Below are 8,627 nucleotides of genomic sequence, written 5' to 3' on the forward strand. Positions count from 1 at the left end.
GTTTAAATGATATACTCTAGTGAATACTTTAGGAACTAATGTTCATATGCAATATTTATTTCACCGGAAATTATAATTTTTTTTTTTATATTTACTTTTTAAAGAATAATTAATTTTAAGCAAATAAAATTCAAATTTCTTGCGATTCGGTTTTATGTTGAGATTCTTCGGTTAGATGCATGAAATAATAAAATGTTGTTTCTTGCCTGCAGGAGTCTTCATAAGATGCGAAAAAGTTTCAGTTTATGGGCCTACAAAAACACATGTAAAAAGCAGATTTGTTGATTCTCTCAAAATTAAACAAATGTTTGAAGGCTGCAATAATAGATATTCGCTAAATGATTTTTTTTTTGTTTTTAGTTAAGCACAAAGTTAAACAATGGTCTATCTGTGCCATGTCCTTCACGGGTATCGAAATCTGGGTTTTAGATTTATAAATCTTCAGGCTTATTGCCGAGCCACAGGGGAGGAGGGGGGGGAGATGAAAGAAAAAACGGTATGTTCTATATTCACAATTCATAAAAATCTAATAAAGTGCTCTAACAGGTGGGTTATTATTAAATAATTAACTCTCTCGCAGATGTCCACGTTCTATTTTGTGTTAATAAAAACACACTGAACACAGTTTTAAACGTCACTGATTTATATTATTTAGACCAACTTATTAGAAAATCTTCTAGGATGTATTAAGGCTAATATTATGTATTTCATGGGAAAGCTACTGAGACTGTCGCCGTTTCTAATTGAGTTATTGACCAAAGGGAAGGCAGCCAGTCAACAGCACCCTACCATATACCATCCACAATAAGGGACAGACTGTAAATCTTATAACGCGCACCCAGCTTAAAGTGCGAGAAATATTTTGTGATATCGCACGGATTCGAACCAGATTCGCCAGCTCCGTAATCCAGAGCTTTACCAAAGAGGTCAGCATGCGTTTTCATCTTGCACAAGAATTATGGCGGAGTCTTTTTCTTTTTTCTATTTGCCTAAAATGTCTGGATTTTTCCTAAGTATAAACGGCATATATAAATAAAAGTAGCGCTGTTCAATTCTAATTTATTTTTCCTTTTGCAACAACTATATCGCTCTAAGAACTCTTCAACTTGTCAGTTGACATTTAAGACAGCAGGCAGATCCACCTCAAAGCTAACACATTTATTAGCCGACATTTACAGCTCGTGACGCCTTTAAACTGTAGTCAACTCGACTTGAAAGTTTTTTTTTCTTTTATTGCCGCGCACGGAGACCCAACAGTTTAAGGACCGACCTTCAATACTTCATATAGTGTAGAAACCGTTATAGCTTTACCTCCAGTACATCTCAAATAAACAATATTCCCATCACTATTTGGATGACAAACACATACCCACCCCCATCCATTATACACACATCGACGTCGAAGATAAGCATATAGGTAAATAAAGACAACAAGTTAGTGTTTTGTTTGTTCAAAGAGTTCCGATACTTAAAGCCTGTTTATTTATAGGGTTGGCTTAAGAAAAGTTTTCAACAGTTAAAAACAAAAAAAAACGCCTCTTCAATGTTTATACCAACTTATTGACCTTCTTTCGTGGCGCTATTTAGAAAATGCGTTTTGAGATAACATTCGAAAGTTGAGTTTTCTTTAAAGATAAGCTAATGCGGGATTCACGAGCAGGCGGATGCTAGTTTATTTTTTCACGTGATATAGCTTATTTTATATTTAATACGTGTCAGAATCATTCGCGAGTTCCTACTTCCTCAAAGGTTGGTATATTACTCCTGCTGTTGAACTAATGACACGTGTTCAAAATACAATCCGCGACCTTTAGGTTTCATTTAAGTAAGCCCTTTTCAGGTATTAAAGGTTTCGATAATTTATGAGTGATAATTAAAACACAGATTGTAACTAAATACTGCTGATTAGTTTCACTAGATTTTAAGGTGTTCTTATCGGGTTTGGTGGGACTGAAATAATCAGTCTCGAGTAAACAGAGTACTTAACACCTTAGATGTCAATAAATACTCTATTTTTTCCCCAATAAGGAAACATTTAAAAGCGGTTAAATTCGTTTTAGTTGATACCGAATTTATTTAATACTATCGATTTAAGGAAAATCTTTCACTGAACCTAATCATTTGATTCAAGGTTTATTCGAGGTGGATTTAACCGATATACGTTTTGTTTTCAGTCCCTCATTTGTCTCGTTATTTATGTTATCAGCCATTTTTGTTCAGCCATTCAGTTATTTATGTTGTTCTTCATTTCTATTAAATATATTGCGTTAAATGTGAAGTTGCGTTTTGACCAACGTGTATGTGTATTTTTATTTATTTATTTTTTCAATTACACTAAGAAAATATGTAAATAACAATGAAGTAATGCGACAAGGGGAAAAGTATAAAATAGTCTTGTAGGTTACTCCTGAGGATGACGTAGATCACGTCGAAACATAAAGTTTTTATTGTGTAAATATAGAACGTTGTTTTTAATTATTTATTATAATTTAAAAAATGTATATATATTTCCGTAGGTAAAATTGAAGTAACTAGAAAGTTATTAGTATAAGAAATAGACCTAATAGTACATAGAAAAAACGTCCATTCCCATCGCCATTTGGATAACAAGCACATTCCCACCCCCATCCAGAATACACATATCGACGTCGAAGGTAAGCATATAGGCAAATAACGACACGTTTAGGTTTTGTTTTATGATAAATTACGAACTGTTGTTCAACAATTAGCTGGGCATCTTCTACATCTAGTTAGTAAAACAACGGTGTTAACTATATATTCTGCGTACGCGTACAGACATTCTACAAAAACAAATGCATACAGGGCGTACTTATTCCGGCTACGTAACTTCCGTTCCTACTACACGTGGGAAATAATCGTCAGCCACATGCTGTCGTTTGTTTGTTTGTAATTAAGCATAAAGCTACACAAGGGGCTATCTGTACTCTGCCCACCATGGGTATCGAAACTCCGATTATACCGTTGTAAGTCCGCAGACATGCCGCTGTGCCACTTGGGGCAGCACTGTCGTATTTGAATTTTTTCCCCAGAAGGTTCCGATAATTTTTCAGCTCTTACAAGAAAGCTAACGCGCATGTGCGATTTAATAGTTAAGTTACCAGACTAGGATTTTATCACATGCTACGTTAATATATAGCAGTTATGTGTCCTACTAAGCAGGATGGGCCCGACTCTTTCGGTGAAACTTTGTTTTGGTATACTTTTGAGATAAAAAAAAAAAGGTTTATCTTTGTTGCTTCATCCCTGTTGCCGAACATTACACCACTTTAGTATAGTACACATTTAATATGGCGCATTTGCGCTTGTCACTTTTTTCTCGTCTGTTTCCTTTGAAATGTTTACAACCGTTTTTATCGTCTTAGTAAACATGTCTTACTTTAGGAACAACAACAAAAAAGATAAATAAATAAATTATTTCTACATATCACGAAATTTGATTTGGTTAAATTCACTTTAAAACTTTTATCGAGAGTTCACTCACTTCACTAATTCAGGTATACAACTTTCCTAATACAATAAAAAATTGTATCCATAATATGTTTTCCACATATATCCAAAAGTCGTCGAATAGCTTCTTGTACTTCTCTGCACAGAGCAAACGTGTATTACAAAATATAATTTTTTCATTAAAAATAATTAAAGTTTTGCCCGACTGAGTTAGTCGATCTTGTTCCGGGCTCGAACTTTTACCACTCTTACGATTACTTCGGTCAGATAATACCTAAATTTCTCACGTTCGGAAGATAACTTGATATTCTATCAGCTCTGGAAAAAAAGTGTTAGCTCGGTACTAAACAGAGAAGAAGAAAGAAAAAAAAAAAAAAAAAAAAGAACCGCACAATATTGTGACAGTTACGTTGCCAGCAAAGAGCCAATTAGTGTGGGCCACTTCAACATCCGGTGTGTACTGAAACTCTGGAGATGGAGTGGAGCACGAGCTTGGATAAACTGCATGGTGTTGAATAAGGAAAAAATAATATGATTATGTTTTTACATGAAAAGCATCATTACGGTTAGGTATATAGATGAAAAACATTCGTGTTTACAACATAATTATAGTTATGGTGTCAGGTAACAAGCTAGGCGAGAGATTGTAGTAAAGTTTTTGGTGAAGAATGAAAGCTTGTAACTTATGGCCAAATTTAGAATATTGGAACGCAATAAACACGATTTTATACATAACGAACTGTGCAATACAGGAGTAAAAATTATCTCTAACACCGCGTTTACATACTTACATGGCCAGGCATGGTCAGGTGGCTAGGGCGCTCGACTCACCGTGTTTACATACTTACATGGCTCGGCATGGCCAAGTGGTTAGAGCGCTCGACTCGCAATCTGCGGGTCGAGGGTTCAAATCCCCGTCACATCAAACATGCTCGCCCTTTCAGTCGTGGGGGCCTTATAATGTGACGGTCAATCCCACTATCGTTGGGAAGAGAGTAACCCAAGAGTTGACGGTGGATGGTGATGACTAGCTGCCTTCCCTCTAGTCTTACACTGCTAAATTAGGGACGGCTAGCGCAGATAGCACTCGTGTAGCTTTGCGCGAAATCCATAACAAATAAACGTAATTACATAGCTTAGATGCCCGATATTGCTAGAATATTCTTTAGCCTTACAGAAAAACGATGCGAAATATATAAATAAAAATATTAAAACCTCTCTAAGGAAGTATGTTCTTGTTTGATGTACTTGGGTAGTTAATAATGATTGAAAAACTGACACAAAAACGTTAACATTTTTACGTGCACCAACTTGACTTGAGCTAATTAAACTAACAATTATCCTAATCAAAACAACTACTAAGATGCATCAGTTTGACCCGACTAAACGTAATCAGAAACATGTATCAGTTTGACCTAATTAAACACAACTATGATACAAACATGCTCCTAGTTTGACCTAATTAAATAGAACCATAAACACGCACCAGTTTGACCCAACTAAATACAACTATAAATATGTAACAGTTTAACAGAATTAAACAACAACAAAAAAAAAACAACCTACAAGCATGCAACAGCGTGACCAAATTATACGCAACTACAAACACGCTCCTAGTTTGACCCAACTAAACATAATTACAAACATTCACCAATTTGAACTAATTAAACTTTCATTGGGTTATTGAACTTGTCTAAATATAATTACAAAAAAAAAGAGAACCAGTTTAACCTAATAATGCACTTGTGTGGCTTTTTCACGCTCAGCTTGTTAAACGGACCACCTGGGGATTGTAATGGTTTAGAGTGAAAAAAATTAAAGGAATTCTTCTAGTATTCCATCTGGTAGTTGGAAGTTTAAACAAACAACAATAACAAAAGAACTGGCTGCGATATTATAGTATTGCAAACAATATATAAGCAATGTGTTAAAGATAACTTCTTGTTTGTGAACTACTTTGATCTCCAAGTGGCCGATTAATTAATAACTAACTATAAGGACACCAGTGTGATAATAACATGTATTCTTCAAAATAACAGATCGCCTTTGCCATATAAGGCACCAATAGACAAAGCCGCTATGTCACCGATTATTTTACTATAACAAAGACCCTACAAAAAAAAGTCAGATAACCAAGTATTGTAAGCAACAACACACTGTTTAGTCCATCGTAACCAGTTCTTGTAACACAGTCAGTTGGGTTTACAACTGTAAGTCCAATATATATAATTAGTTCCTTTCTACTGTTCTTCGTTTGATAATAATTGTTGTTATGCTATGTAAAACGCTCTTCAATCACCTTTTTGTTTTTCAGTCAGGTCTTCTTTGAAAACATTTCAAAAACAGCATTAGCATAAAAACACACAAACCAGCGGAAACACCTAAACTTTTTACGCGAACTTTTCATCCAGAATGCAAAATATACTTGGATGTTGTTGGACAACTAAACACGGATGAGCAAACGGTATACACACGGGCCGTGCGCAGGAGTAAGCCCAAAACAAAACGTTTATGCGATGCAAGATAGTTTGGTCATAACTAGTTGAGGGGTTTTAGTATCTCAAGCCTAGCAAATGTCGTTGATGCTATCCCATTACATGTTAAGTCAACTTAGTACGCGGGATTAAAAATTTATGGAATGATTGCAACTTAATAATAATTCCTTTAAATTCAGAACTTCGGACGCTATGTGGATGTAGAAGTGCAGGAACTACAATAAGCCATTTTTAAAGCTTATAAACGCAGTTTTGCCATAAATAGAATAAAATAAAACAATTTTTTTCACTTTTCTTCAGATTTAAAATCTCAACTTTGACTTTTACCTAGAGTTACAAACATTTGTCTTTTGATAACGCCACCGAAACATGCAGTCTTTTTTTAAGGCTGTACCCTGTGTTTAATAAAGCTTATTTATTGTGCAACTATTTAAAAGTTGTATTTCCGGTTGTAATATTTTTATCTACACAAAAGTGTCGTTTAATTACATATTTTATTTACTTACTATGACCTCTTTTATTAAACAAACGTGCAAGTCTCAGCGGCAATTCATAATATATAGTTATAGAGAGCGACATCTAGTGACAACGTCTCAAATAATAATTCTCTGTGTATCATTATAAGAAAAACTGTCTACTTGTTCGTACTACAGGCACAAAAATGCAAAAATTTGGCGACAGCCTGAAAACTGAACGAGAACAAAGTAATAGAAACAAGTTGGAAAAATAACATATAAGGCACGACTTTAAACCTTTGCTAGAGGAGAACAGTTAATAGGTCAGTTGGCGACTGTTCGACTGGAAATATATGTTTCAATCCTTTTTAGGATTATCAGAATGCAGCTGGTGAAAGATCAAATTAAACTGAAAAATAACTAATGAAACCCAACACTTGCTTGCTGGTATCTTAATTGATTATAAAAAAAATCTATATCATTATCCCATACTTTAAACCCATTACTAGGCCTGTCAATAACTAACTAACGATACTTTAAGCCCATTACTAGGTCTGTCAATAACTAACTAACGATACTTTAAACCCATTACTAGGCCTGTCAATAACTAACTAACGATACTTTAAACCCATTACTAGGCCTGTCAATAACTAACTAACGATACTTTAAACCCATTACTAGGCCTGTCAATAACTAACTAACGATACTTTAAACCCATTACTAAGCCTGTCAGTAAATAACTAACGAAGCTAGAATAACCATTTCACCCCTTGTTGCATTAAAGTCATTGATAAATCACACCTGATGACAGTCGACCCAAATATAACTCGTAGCAAACTTTATGGTCTAGGATACAAAAACTCAGAGCATATAGAAACAAATAAACCTGAAAAAAACAACACTTTACTTCACTTTAAAAGTAATATCTATGATTTAACAAATTTATAATTTGATCTACGATACCTTTTTTCTCTTTTTTTATTTTTATTAAATAACAGAATTGCTAATCAACTATTAAGAAATGTGAAAAAGTCATGCCTACTTGGTATTAATAGTTTTCTGGACCTAATAGTTTCCTTGAGATGCCTTTACGTTACCGTTTCTTCTCGAGCTTTAGTAAAATGACAATGTTTTGGAGATTTTATGCTAAGAGAAACGGAAATGACCTGTTCAGTACGTGACGTCACGCTTACCTTGCGCAAGACGTCACATATGAGTAATTCATGAATGGCTGAGATGACTTGTATTTTCGCGCAAGAAGAAGAAGAAGCATTTCGAGCACTACTACAAATTAGGATATAATATGGTAACACGATTAGTTTGTTCTAAGCACCAAAATAAATTACTGAAGACGGCAGCTTTGGCTATCCGTTCCTGCAACTTCGTTATGCACGTGCTTCTAAACCACGAACGTTAGATGTGGCAAACAAACAACGTGTGATATTGAGATTTGTACTAGAGTGCTTTTGGCAACATTCCAACAACTGACAACGTTTCTCTTTGCGTCACATATTTCTTGGCAACAGTGAAACGCGTTAATAAAAAAAAAAAAAATAACCCTGGCAGTGAAAGCAAGCTCTTAGTAATTTGTAGTACTTCCATTAAACACAATCAAAAATAGTTTTTTGGTAAAGCGCCCAGAAACATGGCCGTACCAGTCATTGATGTCGCTCTGTGCGAGATATAAATTCTGCGCCCCTATCCAAAAAATTTAATCTACCTTCAAAGATGCAAACTCCCGACCCTTACAGGCCGTCATTCTGTGCGGGCGTACTACTAACACTACCCTTGGTACAGCTCTGCCCAGAAATGTTGGTTTATACCTCGAAACTATAAACACAACAGTAATTTCACCTTCAAATTTTTTTACGCTAATATAAACTTGACTTACAAAAAATAAAAATATTTCCACAGTCAACTATAAAAATATAATTCAAGAGTTGTGATACTGTACGAAACACACGCAGTGAAGTATTTAATTCCCTCTCCCTCTCTGCACGATTCATTTTGTTCTCCATTTTTGTTAAAAAAAACAGGGTTGCTAATCAATTAGTCATGAAATGGATTTTTGGCCATAAAAGTTTCCTTTATGTTGCCGTTTCTTCTCGAGCTTTAGTAAAATGAAAATGTTTTGGAGATTTTAGGGGCTAAGAGAAACGGAAATTTAACGTTTTATCAATTAAAGATGTAAATAGCAATTGATAAGAAT

At 34.7% G+C, this 8,627-nt stretch overlaps 1 protein-coding gene across 3 annotated transcripts in view; it reads right to left on the reverse strand.

Moving 5' to 3' along the window:
* The window catches only part of LOC106460248 (neuron navigator 2-like), a 92,885-nt gene that overhangs the window by 12,087 nt on the left and 72,171 nt on the right, over positions 1-8,627 (reverse strand). Inside the window, exon 1 of one of the 3 annotated variants that reach the window (XR_002610722.1) lies at positions 7,461-7,836. The exons of 1 other annotated variant lie outside the window; for it this stretch is intronic. The gene's annotated coding sequence lies outside the window, so the exon portion shown is untranslated. Of the gene's footprint in view, positions 1-7,460; positions 7,837-8,627 lie in introns of those variants that run through there. One more of the 3 variants, XR_002610723.1, reaches the window with a different exon arrangement.

The sequence above is a fragment of the Limulus polyphemus genome, unplaced genomic scaffold (assembly GCF_000517525.1).
Source record: "Limulus polyphemus unplaced genomic scaffold, Limulus_polyphemus-2.1.2 Scaffold735, whole genome shotgun sequence".
Classification (NCBI taxonomy): Eukaryota; Metazoa; Arthropoda; class Merostomata; order Xiphosura; family Limulidae; genus Limulus; species Limulus polyphemus.